This window comes from Hipposideros armiger, unplaced genomic scaffold, assembly GCF_001890085.2.
Source record: "Hipposideros armiger isolate ML-2016 unplaced genomic scaffold, ASM189008v1 scaffold_198, whole genome shotgun sequence".
NCBI classification, from domain to species: domain Eukaryota; kingdom Metazoa; phylum Chordata; class Mammalia; order Chiroptera; family Hipposideridae; genus Hipposideros; species Hipposideros armiger.
The window spans coordinates 951,132-967,511 of NW_017731548.1; the positions used below are offsets into that span (position 1 = coordinate 951,132).

Consider the following 16,380-nt stretch of genomic DNA (forward strand, 5'->3'; position numbering starts at 1 on the left):
GAAGAGCAAAATTATTTAAAACTACAGTATTAATGTGTACCTCCCTAATAGGTTTTTCCCTTTGGGATGACTGACTATTACCTTTTTGAGATTTGTGGGAACTATCAAATGACTAATTTTAAATTTACAAGCCTTCCTCAGTGGTCATACAACAGTGGGAATCACTAATTAATTTTGATTGCGAAGAGTAATAATTCATCTGAAATTAAATCACTTCCATCCTTAAACAAGTTACTTAGCTAGTCTTAAATGTTCAGGACACTGAATATACACGTATGCATATATGTACACGTATATAATTTTTAAAGGCAGGTCTATTCAAGAGTATAAAATCTGTCATCTGCAGTATTTACTAATTTTAAAGAACTTTTGAAGAAAGGTAGACTATGTTCCCTTTGATTTTCCCCTTTCAGCCTTCCATGATCATCAATGGTATTAGCACAGTTGCTATTTATCCTTAAAAGTTAGGAATTTAGCATTTTTGTAGCCTCATTGCTACAGACTTTTAGCGCGCACACATTTACATCCTACCGAAACTTTTACCACGCTGTGTGTGGGCCTCTGGAAGTGTCCTTTTTGGACACATTAGTCACAAAGGTTAGGTTCCACAACAGCTGAGAGAATCAGCCTTTGTTCTCCAACGTGCACTGTGCCCAGGGCTCCGCCCAGCCGTCAAGGTTCTCACTGCCCACTACTCTGTCCTAGTGCCTCCAGCCTAACGGGTTCCGCGGGGAAGAAAGAGATTGCGCAAGCGCGGGGGCTGCCGACGTGGCCGCGGAAGACCCTGGTTGTGGGTCGGCCCTGAGCCGCTGGCTCACGTGGTTTGTCGAAGCCTTCGGTCCTCGCCCAAAAGCTTCTCTCTCCCTGGGAGTTTTACGGTGACGCCGGGGCTGACGTCTCCCCATACACCATTTACAAGGTCAGAGTGGACAGAAGTTAGGCTGGACAAGTGGTGACGAGTCCCTGGGGAAAACGCCTGTAGAGGCGTCACGTGAGCGCGGCCGCGGCGCGCGAGGGCCCTGACGCGGAGCGGGGACGGCCCCGCGCGGCGGCGCGGCCGCGTGACGTGCGCGCTCGGGAACGCGCTGTTGGGAACGCTTTGTGAGTCTCGGCGTGTGGCCGCGCGCGCTCGCGCGCGAGACTGTGGGGCGTTGAGAACCTCGGATCCCGTTCGAGGGAGAGCTTCGCAGATGCTCTGTGTCTGAGTGAGCGGGCCCCTGGGCCGCGGTGGCCGGGCGGGAAGCTTTTCGCACGGCGCCGAAGCGCCCGAGGTCCGGAAGGCACAGGTGGGGCGGCGGCCGGCGGGAAACCGAAGCCTCTGCGCGGGCCCTGAGGCGGGCGGGTGGTGTGAGCGCAGCGGGCCCCGCGGCCAGGCCCGGCGGACTGGGAGGCGAGGGCAGAGGCGGCCAGGGGCCATCATCCAAGGCTCACAGATGAAACTCTTCGTTGAAAGGAGCAATTTTGAGGGAGAATAGTTTGAGAAGTTGTTCTTAGTTAACCCCTATCTCACATTTATGGAACCTTTGCACTCCCTACGTTCTCCTCCTCCTAGTTACTGTTGGGATGGTGAACTCTGCCCTTTTGTCCCTTAGGTCTTTGGGTCGCGTTCCTCCTGGATGCGCAAGAATGGTCAACAGACATTCTTACTGCCCCGCCCCCGCTGTTTACTTTGGCCTCGAAAGTCGCTGTGATTATTCACCCTCACCCAGCGCTTCCAGTTTCGTTAAAGCTGGCAGCCTTTCTTTACAAAAACGTCAGCAACTAATAGCAGTGATACTGGGAATGGATAGCGCGAGATTTTACCCTTTCGAGTACATTTGTTCTTGTTTGTTAGGGGTTGAGCTCCTCAGGGGATCCCTCCGACCTAATTTCTATGTCTGGAAAAGTTTTTCTTGGAATGCACCCTGTTCGTGACGCGGCATTATTGCGTTACAGTAGGGCTTGGCTCAGTTTTCCACTCTCTAATTGTAATGGATTGCTTTACTGTCTCTTGAGGGTCATCGAAATTGGCTTTATTGTAATTTAATGAATTTTGTGTTCAAGATTGTTGCCTCTGAAATACTGCTTTAAATATTTCGGAACTCAACAGTTTTTCTTTGAAATTTACAAAAGAAATACCAAAAAAAATGTAATATAAGAATGTCCCCAATTATAAATGGAGCTGGTGTTTGATTAGCTCTCCTTCATAATAACAGACCTCATTTGGTGACTGTGTAAGAAACCTGTTTGAAACTGGAAGCTTCTCTCTTATGTGGATTCCTGCTCACTCACTGGTGGGACTTCCTGAAATGTCGTTGTGTTTCGCGTGCCTCATCAGCCCGAAGGAGTTGAGATGCAAGCGTCAGATTGGGCGTTGGAGCATCATCTGCTGCTCCCTCTAGGGAGATTAATGCTGTATTATTAAAGCCTACTTGTGATGTTGACCGTTAGCATGGTTGTTATTACTTTCTGTGTTAATGGGACGGAGATAAGTTGTCAAGTGTTTGGTTCAGAATTTTACTTTTGCCCCTGAGTATTTCTTAAAGTGCGTGGGCGCGCGCGCGCGCACACACACACACACACACACACACACACACAGAGTTGTTTGAAACATACATTTTACTACTTTTATTAGAACGTTTAAAAAGATAAATGCACCATTGGTATCTGGAACCAGGTTTTGCTTAAGAGGATTATACTGGTGTAGGTAATGCTTAATTTATTTAATGTTGCTACCTAGAGTTCCTTTATCATGCTGCCTTCTGCCTTCAAGTGGTACCTATTCTTTAAGGTTTAAGCCAAATACCTTTCTACCCTAAAACACTCCCAAGTTTCCTTCACCCCTACCTCACTCTGCTAACTTGTAAGCATAGTAGCATCTTTAGCTTTGGAATCAGACATTTTATTTCATTTTCTTGACAAATGTCAATGGAGCCTGACTTTTTTGTCTCGTACATTTACTAGTTCTGTCATTGGGCAAGCCGTTCAGTATTTGTAAAACACTTTATAAATCAGATCTTAATCTCCAAATATGTGAAATTAAATGAAGTGTAGAACAGTGACACACACATCCAAATAGCTTAAAAAATGGTAGTAAATTATGGTTCTTCTAAGGGCCAGACCATGTGCATTTTATGTTTGCAATACAAGATAGTGGTTTTAGAGCAGTGCTTTTAATTTGCTTGTGAACCCCCAAAATAATTTTTGTAAAACTGTCCCCTTGCACATGTTTAGGTTGCTTTATAACATTTTACATCATACTTTAGGTAGTTGCAAAGGATGTATTTTCTCACATAGTACTGACATAGTACATACTGACATTTATGTACCATAAATTTGGTACATCACTCTTAACTGTATCCAAAGAAGTAAAATACTGCACTTTTATATCCATCACCATCAATTTTTTAAACAGTGATATTATACATGGTTCCTTTTTCTTGAAATTGTACTTTGCTTTTTACCCCCCCAGAAAGTTAGCTTAATGTAATTTATTTATGCTTGAAAGGTTTTTAGTCTCTGTCATACATCACTTTAATAAAAATATTTGTATAAGTTGAAACTAGTTTTAAATTTTTCTTATGACTAGCTCTTGGAGTTATTTTTCATTCTTTCTTTTTGTTTTTTCCATGAGGGAGTCAAACCGGCAACCTTGCTGTTAAGAGTGCACGCTCTATCCACTGAGCCATCAAGGTGGCAGCTCAGTTCAAGGTGCCAAGTTCAGTCCCCCAGCTGCAGGTGGGTGTAGCCCACCATTGAACAGGCAATCTTGTCATTAGGAGCACGTGCGCCACCAGCTGAGCCATCCTGCCACCTGTTGGCAGCTCAGTGGCAGCTCAGCTTGTGCGAAACTCACTGGTCCATGTGGGAATCGAACCAGTGATCCTGTTGCTCAGAGCTCTGGCTCTTAAGCAAACTCTTAACTCGGCTGGCCCTTATTTTTCTTTTCGATTGAGTTAATGGAAGTGGTAATCGTTGGTCAGAACATCATAATACCTGATAGATTTTGAAATAATAATTAAATATGAAAAGTAGGTGTTCAGTGGAAATTTATGTCTTAATGAGATGGATAGTTGGAGTTGTACCTAAATTAAAATTGAGACCTTTGACTTTTTTGAGGCTGTTCCACCCTAGGGGGCTTTTCCATCCTGGGGCAATGAATCATATTGGGTTGTCGGAAAAGTCATGACGTATTTTTCTATGTTGTTTGTTGCAAAAATCGTCATGACTTTTCCAACAACCCAATAGTAAAAATAGGAATGGGTGAAAGGTATCACTTTATTTTGTCAAGTGGGAAGATTGTGAAAGAAGCCTAGGAGAGGGGAAAAAAAACAAACAAAAAAAACCCCAGCGTGATTATTGGACTGCAGGCATATTCCAAGGCAGATAATTTTTAATGAGGAGTATTAAACGGAAGGAGGAGGGATTGGGAAGTCTTTTAATTAAAATTATACATATTGGAACATGTTCCCTTAAAAAGTCTTCATGTGCCCCAGGGATACACATCCCTGAGTCTGAAGACCATTGAGAGCAGTGGTTATCAACAGGGTACATTTGGCAATGTCTGGAGAGATTTTTGGTTGTCATAGGGCATCTAGTAGATAGAGATCAGAGATGCTGCTAAACATCCTACAATGAACAGGATAGCCTTCAGTAACAAAGACGTATTTAGATCGAAATGTCCATCATACCAAGGTTGAGAAACCCTGATTTACAGATTTAGTTTTGGAATCAGGCTATTTAACTCTGTAATCTAGAGCAATGGGTTAGTAACCTTTTTTTTTGTAAAGTGCCAGGTAAATACATTAGGTTTTGTGAGCCACATATGATTTCTGTTCTATATTCTTATTTTTTTTAATTACAGTTGACTTTCAGTATTATTTTATATTAGTTTTAGGTGTACAGCCTAGTGGTTAGGCATTTATATAATTTATTAAGTGATCCCCCCCATAAGTGATCCCCCAGCAACATACATAGTTATTACAATATTATTGACTATGTTCCCTATGTTGTACTTTTACATCCCTATGACTGTTTAGTAACTACCAATTTGTACTTCTTAATCCCTTCACCCTTTTCACTCAGTCCCAAACCCCCCTCCCATCTGGCAACCATCAGTTTGTTCTCTGTATCTATGAGTGTGTTTCTGTTTTGTTCGTTCACTTATTTTGTTCTTTAGATTCCACTTATAAGTGAAATCATATGGTATTTGTCTTTCTCTGTCTGATTTCTTTCACTTAGCCTAATACCCTCTAGGTCCATCCATGTTGTCGCAAATGGTAAGATTTCATTCTTTTTTTTTTATGGTCGAATAATAGTCCATTGTATATATGTACCACATCTTTGTATATATGAGGTCTCTGGCATTTAAGTTCCTGACCTTGTTGGAACAATGTTTCTAACCTTTTTTTATATTAGAGGGATTATTCATTATGAATTTGTACCAACTGGATAGTTAACCAAGTTTACTATTTGGAAGTGCTGAAAAGGTCGCATGAAAAAGTTAGACGACCTGAACTTTTCACGAGCCATTCATGGTTCTTGCATCATGGCAATGCACCAGCGCACACAGCCAGTAAACAAATAACTATATTGGAACACCCTCCCTACTTATCTGATCTGGCCCCCAATGACTTCTTTCTTTATCAGAAAAAAAAGGAAATATTGAAAGGGAGAGATTTTGATAACATTCAGGACATCAAGGGTAATACAATGATAGCTCAGATCTGATGGCCATTCCAGAAAAAGAGTTCCAAAATTGCTTTGCAGGGTGGACTAGGTACTAGTGTTGGGTCATGGCTTCCCAAGGGGAGTACTTCAAAGGTGACCATAATGATATTCAGCAATGAGGTATGTAGCACTTTTTCAAAGATGAGTTTGTGAACTTAATTGTCAGAACTCATGTACCACAGTCATCTATTGATGGACACTTAGGTTGTTTCCATATCTTGGCTATAGTAAATAGTGCTGCAGTGAAGATAGGGGTGCATATATCTTTTCGAATTAGCGTTTTGGGTTTCTTTGGATACATATCCAGAAGTGGAATTGCTGGGTCATAAGATAGTTCTAGTTTTAATTTTTTGAGGAACCTCCATACTGTTTTCTATAGTGGCTGCAACAATTTGCAATCCCACCAACAGTGCACAAGGTTTCCTTTTTTCCACATCCTCACAAACACTTGCTTGTTGATTTATTGATGATGGCCATTCTGACAGGTGTGAGGTGACATCTCATTGCGGTTTTTTTTTGTTTTTTGTTTTTTTAAAGATTTTTATTGGGGAATTGGGAGAGGAGAACAGTGCTGGGGAATTGGGAGAAGGGGAACAGATAAGTTGCTGTCCTTTTGTTCTTCAGTCTAGTTGTGGAGGACGTTGCTTCACTGGCTCAAGTTGGCACCATCATTGAGCTCTTTCCAGGCGAGGCAGATCAGTCGCTGGCTTTGGGACGGCTGCTCATGCTCGCTGCCGGCCACACATGGTAGCTTATGGCAGCCCGCTGCAGCCTATGCCATTGCTGGCGACTCACGGCAGCCCAACTCTAGGTTGAGCTGTTGTTCAGCATCTTAGCTGTAGAGGGCAGTGTCACTGGCACTCATATGTGGAATCCAAACCGGGGCCCTCTGGCGTCCCAAGCCAGCTCTTAACCAATGCACCACTTGGCTGGCCCTCTCATTGCGGTTTTAATTTGCATTTCTTTGGCGATTAAGTGACATTGAGCATCTTTTTTTTTTTTTTAGCTGAGCCATCCTGCCACCTGTTGGCAGCTCAGTGGCAGCTCAGCTCAGGCCGGGAGTCGAACTGGCGACACTGTTGCTCAGAGCTCGCATTCTTGAGCGAGCTCTTAACCAGCTGAGCCATTTGGCCAGCCTGACATTGAGCATCTTTTCATATGTCTGTTGGCCATTTGTATGTCCTCTTTGGAGAAATGTCTGTTGAGGTCTTCTATTTTTTTTTTATTGGGTTATATTATTTTGGTATTAATTTGTATGAGTTCTTTATAAATTTTGGATATTAATCCCTTATCAGATGTATCATTGGTGAATATCATCTCCCATTCAGTAGGTTGTCTCTTCATTTTGTTGATGGTTTACTTTGCTGGGCAAAACCTTTTTAGTTTGATATAGTCCCATTTATTTATTTTTTCTTTTGTTTCCCTTGCCCGAAGAGTTATGTCCAAAACAGTATTACTAAGAATAATGTTAGAGAGATTACTGCCTATGTTTTCTTCTAGGAGTTTTATGGTTTCTGGTCTTACATTTAAGTCTTTAGTCCATTTTGAGTTTATTCTTGTATATGGTATAAGGTGGTGATCTAGTTTCAATATTTTGCATGTATCTGTCTAGTTTTACCAACACCATTTATCGAATAGACTCTTTTATCCATTGTAAATTATTGCCTCCTTTGTCAGAGATTAATTGACCATATAGGCATGGGTTTATTTCTGGACTCTATTCTGTTCCATTAATCTGTGTGTCTGTTTTTATACCAGTACCATGCTGTTTTGATTACTATAGCCTTGTAGTATAGTTTGATATCTGGTAGTTTCTCCACCTTTGTTCTTTTTTATCAAGATTGCTGTGGCTATTTGGGGTCTTTGTGGTTCCATATAAACTTTAGGTCCTTATTTGTTTTTATGATCCTTTAAAAATGTAAAAATAATTCTTAGCTTCAGAGTCTTTCAAAAACAGGTGGCCTATTGTTAACACCTTCAAACCTCAAATTTTTTTTCTCTGCAAAGTAGTAATAATGCCTCCAGTTATTTGTGAGGATTAAATGAGATAAACATCTAGCATAGTGTCCAGCACACATTAAGCACTCTGTAAATGGTGCCTGGTAATAGTGGTTTGCTGTAGCATGTAGCAGAAAAGTGGGTGCTAAGTCACAATGTTGTTCAAGACCCTGTTCAAGTAAATTAGACAAACTTCATGATGCTGGGTAAGTTCCCAGAGCAGCACACAAAGCCTATTGAACTTCTGCTATCTTGCTTTCTCAACTTTGAGCCTCTTTGTACCCTAAGAAAGGTGGAATGGAGCATTTCTATCCCATGTTTTCTGAGGGAAGGTAAGGATGGGATCTGTGGAAGAGGGAGGCCTAATGACAACAGTATAAAATTTCATGGAGAGGGTTTGTCAATTTTGATAGGGTATTTGGGGAGAGACATGTAAGGTAGGTCTGTATATGGTCAATTGTATATGATGTTTTCTAAATTGGGGACTTAATATAATTCTCTTGACTGTCATGAAGTTGCATGATAAGGCTGACCAATGGTTTGTTTCTTTTTCAGGTTAGAAAGTATAGTTATATTAATCAGAAGCTAGGCTACAGTTTCTGTGATGACTTCATAATGTAGATTGTTGCTGAAATAGTCTTAAATCATTTAAATTATCCTATCATTTAAATTTTAATGAGATCACAGGAAAAGAATCTCTGAAACTGCAGTGTCGAATAATATAGTAGGCACATGTGGTTATTGAGCACTTGAAATGGGACTAATTGGAATGAGATATTCTTCAAGTGTAAAATATACACTAGGTTTCAAAGACAATGAGCAAAAATAAAGGGTAAACAATCTTGTTAATTTTTATATTGTATACATGCTGAAAGAATATTTTAGATGTATTTGCATGATTAAAATACTGTCACTGAAATACTTTCAGTTGTTTGTTTTTACTTTATTTTAAAATAACTATTTTTAATTACAGTTGACATACAATATTATATTAGTTTCATGTGTACAACATAGTGATTAGACATTTATATAACTTACAAAGTGATTACCCTGATAAATCTAGTACACACCTAACACCATACATAGTTATTACAACGTTATTAACTTTCCCTATGCTTTACCTTACATCCCATGACTTTTATAACTGGCAATATGCACATCTTAATCCCTTCTCCCTTTTCACCCATTTTCCAAACCCTCCTCCCATCTTGAAACCATCAGAATTTTCTCGGTATCTACGAGTTTGTTTCTGTTTTGTTTGTTTGGTTATTTTGTTTAGTAGTTACCACGTATAAGTGAAGTCACATGGCAATTGTCTTTCTCTGTCTGACCCATATCACTTAGCATAATACTTTCTAGGTTCATCCATGTTGTCACAAATGGCAGTATTTCATTCTTTTTTATGGTTGAATAATATTGTGTATATGTATCCTCTTTTCTTTATCCATTTGTCTATTAGGTTGCTTCCATATCTTGGCCATTGTAAACAGTGTTGTAACGAACATAGGGGTCATATGTCTTTTCAAAGTTAGTGTTTTGGGTTTTTTGAGATAAATACCCAGATGTGGAATTGCTGGGCCCTTCTTTGTCACTTGTTAAAGCCTTTGTTTTAAAGTCTATTTCGTCTGATATAAGTGTTGTTGCTACACCACCTTTTTTTCATATCCATTTTCAAGAAATAACTTTTTCCATCCCTCTACTTTCAGTTTGTGTGTGTCTTCTTTTGATCTGAAGTGAGTCTCTTGTAGGCAGCATATATAAGGGTTTTGTTTTCTTATCCATTGAACTATGCTATGTCTTTTGATTGGAGCATTTAGTCCGTTTACATTGAAAGTAATGTTGATAGGTAGGTAGCTATTGCCACTTAATTGTTTGTTTTTTTTTTTTTTAAAGATTTTTATTGGGGAATTGGGGGGATGGGAACAGTGCTGGGGAATTGGGGGAAGGGGAACAGACAAGTTGCTGTCATTTTGTTCTTCAGTCCAGTTGTGGAGGACGTTGCTTCACTGGCCCAAGTTGGCACCATCATTGTGCTCTTCCCGGGTGAAGCAGATCAGTCGCCGGCTTCTGGACGGCCACACACTGCGGCTGCTGGCTGCTCAGGCTGGCTGCTGGCTACATACTGTAGCCCATGTAAACCCACTGCCCCAGGGGCTGCAGCCTACGCCATCGCAGGCAACTCATGGCAGCCCAGCTCCAGGTCGAGCTGTTGTTCAGCATCTTAACTGTAGAGGGCAGTGTCACTGGCCCTTATATGTGGGATCTGAACCGGGGCCCTCTGGCGTCCCAAGCCAGTTCTTAACCATTGCCACTCGGCCGGCCCAAATTATTTGTATTTTTGATCCCCCTCCTCCTCCCCTTCTTTTTTATTTTTCCTTCCTCCTTCTTCCTCTTCTTTTTCTTTTTCCTCTTCTTTTTCTCTCTCCTCTTCCTCTTCCTCTTCTTCTCCCTCCTCTTCTTCTTCCTTTAACATTTCTTGTAATACTGGTTTGGTGATGATAAACTCCTTTAGCTTTTTCTTATCTGGGAAGCTCTTTATCTGTTTTTTGATTCTAAATGATTTTCTTGTTGGATAATCTTGATGGTAGGTCCTTTTCATCATTTAGAGCAGTGGTTCTCAACCTGTGGGTCGTAGCCCCTTTGGGGGTTAAATGACCCTTTCACAGGGGTCGCCTAAGACCATCGGAAACCAAAAAGAGATTTACATTACGATTCATAACAGTAGCAAAATTACAGTTATAGAGTACAACAAAAATAATTTTATGGTTGGGGGTCACCACAACATGAGGAACTGTATTAAGAGGTCGCGGCATTAAGAAGGTTAAGAACCGCTGACTTAGACTATTTCTTGCCAATCCCCTCTGGTCTGCAAAGTTACTGTTGAGAAATCAGCTGACAGTCTTATGGGAACTCTGTTTTAGGTAACTTACCTGCTTTTCTCTTGTTGCTTTTAGGATTCTCTCTTTATCTCTTTGTCTTTAACCTTTGGCATTTTAATTATGATATGTCTTGTTGTGGGCCTTTGGGTTCATCTTGTTTGGGACTCTGTGCTTCCTGGGCTTGTGTGTCTTTCCTTCATCAGGTTAGGGAAGTTTTCTGTCATTATTTCTTCAAATAGGTTCTCAATCCCTTGCTTTCTCTTTTACTCTGGTACCCCTATGATGTCAATGTTGGTACACTTGATGTTGTCCCAGAGGCCCCTTAAATAATCCTCATTTTTTATTTTTATTTTTGTTGTTTTGATTGGGTGTTTTCTGTTACCTTGTCTTCCAAATCTCTGATTTGATCCTTTGCTTCATCTAATCCAGGGGTGGTAAACTTTTGAGATGGAAGAGCTGCCAGGGGTCAGCAAACTGTGGCTCGCAAGCTACAGGCTCTGAAGTAAAATTGAAAATGAAACTAAAACTATCATAGTTACATTTATACAATTTTTAAAGGATATTATTCACATAATGGTGATTACGTAAAAATATATTTATGGTTCTCGAATAAGCTTTAAATTGTTGTGAGGGACAGGATTGGCTCTTCCAGGGGTTGACAAACTTTTGAGATGGAACATAGCCAAAGAGCCGCATGTGGCTCGCGAGCCACAGTTTGCCAACCCCTGATCTAATCTGTTCATTCCCTCTGATGTATTCTTTATTTCAGTTATTGTATTCTTCATTTCTGACTGGTTCTTTTTTATGTTTACTATCTCCATTTTTATGTTTTCTTTATCTTTGTTGAAGTTCTCACTGAGATCATTGAGCATTCATATAATCAGTGTTTTGAAGTCTTTGGTCAATTGCTTATTTCCATTTTGTTTAGTCCTTTTTCTGTAGCTTTGTTCTGTTCTTTCATTTGGGACAAGTTTCTTTGTCTCCCCATTTTGGCTGCTTCCCTGTGTTTGTTTGTATATATTAAGTAGATCTGCTATGTCTCCTAGTCTTAGTATAGTGACCTTATGTGGTAGTTGTCCTGGGGCCCCAGTGATGCAGTTTCCTTGGTCACCTGAGCTGGGCACTCCAGATGTGTTCCTTGTATAGGTTGTGTGCACCCTCCTGTTGTAGTTTAGCTTTGGCTGCTGACTGCGTGTCAATGGAAGGGATTGACTCTCAGGTCGTGAGTACTGGCTATGAGTACAGCATAAAAGCTGTTGTTCAGGGGCTAACACCATGGAGCAGGACTCCCTTTGGTAGGGCTCTGGTGCCTTCCAAGTCTGCCCTTTGGGTATGTTGTTTGTGGAGGTGGTTGGGTGGTGTGATCTGAAGCTGACCACTGGTGTGTTGGTCCTAGGACCTATTGAGGGAGGTGCTCTGGTGCAGACCAAGGTCAGCCACTACCTCTGTCCTGCCTGTGGCCACTTGGTATAAGCTACAAAGTGATCGGCATATGGTTGCTACTTGTGCTAGGCTTGTAGGTGCCTGGAAGAAGCGAAGCTGGGAACTGAAACTGGCTGCTACTAGTGCCGGGCTTTGGGCTACTTAGCAAGAAGTACAGGACACGCTGAGGCCAGATGCTGCTTGTTTGGCATTTTTGAACCTTTGAGAGATTTTAGGAAGGTCTGCAGCATGAGCCAAGACAGGCCCTTTGTATGGAAAATCCACTGGAAGTGTCTTGGGTGGGCAGGAAAGTTGGGTGGGGTGGGGTCTCAAGGGTATTACCAGGGCTGGGTGAGTGAGCAGTATTAACCAGATTGATGGAGATTCAGACTTGGTTCCGACCTGCGTCTGCACATTGGGTAGGCGTAGGGCACAACAAAGGAACAGTGGCTTCTGACAGCACCTCTGGGAGAAAGCTGCTTCTCCAGCCCCCCCTCTGAAGCCAGACAACAGAGTTTTCCTCCCCGTATATCCCTTTTGAGCCCTGGAATGAGACTGTCAGTTAGTAAGGTCATGTGTGGGCTCTTTTATAGGAACATCTGGGCCTCCAACAGCCCTCTTGTCTCACTCAGCCACAATCCCTGCTGGTTTTCACAGCCAGAAGTTATGGGGACTCCTCTTCCTGGCACTCGAACCCTGGGCTGGGAGCCTGGTGTGGGGCTGGGACCCCTTGCTCCTCAAGGAAGATCTCTGTAGCCAAGATATCCCTCCTGATTTTTCACCACCACACATAGGTGTGGGACCATTCCATTCTACCTCTCTGATCCCCCTACCAATCTCCACATGGCTTCTTTATATCCTTAGTTGTAGGACTTGTGTTCAGCTAGACTTCAAGCAGTTCTCAACGATGGTTGTTCTGTAGTTTAGTTGTAATTTAGTTGTGGTCGGGAGAGGAGGTGAGCATAGCACTTAGCTACTCTGCTGTCTCGACTGGAAGTTCTCTCTTTTTACTTCTTTAATGCGGCTATTAGAAAACTAAAAATTACATGTGGTTCACATTACAATTCTATTAGACAAAGCTACTCTAAATCTCTGTTTACTTATTCAAATTGGTAATTTATCATGCACATAGTATTAAGAATTAAATATTTTTATTAGGCTTGCAGGTTTTCACCCCAACTTTACCCCTTTCTCCAAAGGTAGCTTATATCAATTTCTTACCCAATTCTTTTGGTCTGTCTGTGTAAATCTCTAAACAGGATGCTTATATTGCTACCTTTTATTTTTCAGTTTTAAGCATTACCTAGTAACTTCCAAGTAGGAAAGGTGAAGTTTTAGTTTCATACTATACCACGTGTAAACAGATTTCTATCACTCCATCTCAGTATGGTTGTTTCATAATTTTGCTTGTATCAGGGTTCATTGTTTACATTATTATGACATTAATCAAAACTGAAACATGTAGTACTTTATGATTACTTTTTTTTCTAGCTCAGCATTTTGTTTTCCTTGGAGTTAATAATTGTCCTGATTTTTATTTCTTTAGTTTTCCATTTCATTGATTAAACTCGGAGTCCTCCCACAGTTATGTAGATCTCTTCTCAAAACTTAGAAACACAATAGGTAGTCTGTCAGTTTTAATTTCTTGAAGAAATCTTCTCTGGAGTTCTGTCTTCTACTCCAGTGTGAACTGGTTGCATCATTGTCATCTTGGCAATTCCCATCATCAGCCTTGGGATTCCTCTTACTAAACATGAAATCCAGGCAATAGAAGATGTATCTGAACAATCACTTGGCTGGGTTTGGAAGTTAGCTTCACTCAGAATTATGAATTAATTTGTACTATTCTAATTTCTGTTGTCTTTTATTAAGTTCCTTAGCAGTCTTATTTCTCATTTTTTTTTTTTTAAAGATGGGCCCTTTGAGCATAGTGTTCTCAAATTGATGATACACTCTTTGGTGTAGGTCTTTTTAAAACTTTTTTGAGCATTGGTCTTTTTAAATGTGAAAATTCATGTTTTCCAGTTCTGTAAAATTCTTTGAATTGTTTCAACTCTTTTACTTTTTATGTATTCTCTATTTCTGGAAGTTTTATTAGTCAGATGTTGGACCTTCTAGCCTGGGTCCTCTCTAATTTTCTTATCTATTCTTTCCTATTTTTTCATCTCTTTGTCTTTTTGCTCTGCTTTCTGGGCATTTTTTATAATTTATAACTTTGTCTTCTCGTCTCTCTATTGAGTTTCTTTCTAGCTATTTTATATGTAATTTCTAAACGCTTCTTTAATTGTTTGAATGTCTTTTTGTGTATGTATATATCCTGTTTTTAGTTTATGGATGCAGTATTTTCTTTATGGTGCCATAGATGATAATTTTTTTTTAAGTTTTCTTCTCTCTGTGTATTGTCCATAGGAACCAAATTGCATTGCTCTTATTTTTTTCTTTAATACTGGATGTTTTCCTCACACGTTTTGTGACCCTTGACTGCTTCTATATAAGATTGGAGCACTAGAAAGCTAATTGGAAACTCTCTGGGGTAGGTAGAACGTATCAACTGTGGCTTCTCTCAGGAGTTAGTTATCTGGAGAGTTTTCCTTAGGGAAAAAAGACAGTGTGGCCATCTTTAGGTCTTTCCTCTTCGTGATGATCAGATGCCTTAGAGAAGACACTTCTAGTCTTTCTGGAGGAGTACCTAGCTGCCAGAACTCTTAAGAGCCAAGTTGGGGAGAAAAGGCTGAGGGTCTCAGTATTCAGTATATAATTTTTTATTTAATCTTCCTGCTTTTGGTATTTACCCTTAATCATGCCTAATAGTCCCCTGTCTAGAGACATTTTATCCTCTTTTGAATTAAAATATTCAATCTTCTATCAGGGCTGGAGAGAAATAGTGCTTTGGGTACTTGTTGTAGGGGAGATCTGAGGGTCTTAATTTGTAAATTAGTGTTTAATCAGTCCTTTTTTTCCTAGCTCTCCCTCTATTCCCTCTTCCAGGAATTGAATTCCATCAATTCCTATGCCTTTTGGAGGTTCTGTGATGTGCTGTAAATGGGGCTGCTTCTCCAGTTTCCTCACTGACAGCTTAGATTTCAGCTGTCTCTGGCCTGTTGTGTGAGTTACCATTTGTCTGTCTCCTTTTTTGGAACCAAAGCACTGGTGACTCTTCATCCCCCCTCTTTGTGCTTGTGAGTTATGGCTTTATTTATCTATTTTAGTGCAGTAATCTTAAATTTATAGCCTAATGATTTTTTATATGTGCAATCATCATTCAGATGAAGATGGAGAACATTTCCATGTGCTATAAAGTGCCCTCATATCCCTTTTGTAGAGACCCAGGCCCAGACCCTAGGCTAGGCAAGCTCATTTCGGAAAGCATCCCCTCCCAGAGGAATTTAAAAACTCCTGCTTCAGCAAAACATAACAAAATGTCTTGTCAAGAAAATAGAAAAAGATAACCTAGCCATGTTTTATAGCTTGTTAGAAAGAGATAAGATAGCCATGTTTTATAGTTTGTTAAAATAAGATAAACTGTTTTTTTCCTTTTACTCACCGCTTTTTTTTTCCGCTTCTGTATCCAGCTTCAGCTATAAATTTCCCACCCACCAAGACTTTGGGGCTATTCTCCTCTTGCAGAGTGAGGCGGTCTCCAGGCTTGGCTAATAAAGCCTTTGGAACGAAAACTCTTTGTCTAAGGTTTTTGTTAACGAGCTGGGACCTAACACTTTCAACTCTTTTCTCACAACCTGTAAGCACTATTTTTATTTCTATGATATCATCATCTACTAGTTTTGCCTGTTCTTCAACTTTACTTGTATAGAATAATTAATACAGTATGTAGTCTTAGTATGAAGTCTTTTGTATCTGGCTTGTTTTTCTCCAGGGATTGGTGAGATTCATCAGTGTTGTAGGCATCAGATTTTTACTTTTTTTAGTTTGTGTGAATTATTGCATTGTATAAACATACTGCTATTTATCTCTTCTCCTGTGAGGTGAGCATTTGGGTTGTTTCAAGTTTTGGGCTTTTGTGAATAAAGCCGCTGTGACTATCATTGTACATGTTTTTGGTGTGTATATTCATTCATTTGCCTTGGTTATATACTGACGAGGTAATTGCTGGGTCTTAGAATGAGTGAATGTTTAGCTTTAGTAGAAATTGAGAGTTTTCCAAAGTGTCTACCATTTTCCACTTATATCAGCAAAGTATGAGAGTTCCAGTTGCTGTGTTCTCTAACATTTGTCAGTCTTTTCAATTTTAGCCATCTGATAAGTGTATAGTCCGATTGTAGATTTTAGTTTCATTTCCCTGAGGGAATAGTGTGTTGAATACCTTTTCACATTTAAATATTTTCTTTTGTGAAGTACCTGCTAAGCCTTTTTC

General features: G+C 40.3%; 1 protein-coding gene across 4 annotated transcripts in view; it reads left to right on the forward strand.

The window, feature by feature from the left end:
* The first annotated feature begins 773 nt into the window (after window positions 1-773).
* Window positions 774-16,380, forward strand: part of SPART (spartin) — a 50,300-nt gene continuing 34,693 nt past the window's right edge. For 2 of the 4 annotated variants that reach the window (XM_019653183.1, XM_019653186.1), the window contains exon 1: window positions 1,013-1,286. The gene's annotated coding sequence lies outside the window, so the exon portion shown is untranslated. Of the gene's footprint in view, window positions 920-1,012; window positions 1,287-15,580; window positions 15,748-16,380 lie in introns of those variants that run through there. The other 2 variants (XM_019653184.1, XM_019653185.1) reach the window with 2 other exon arrangements.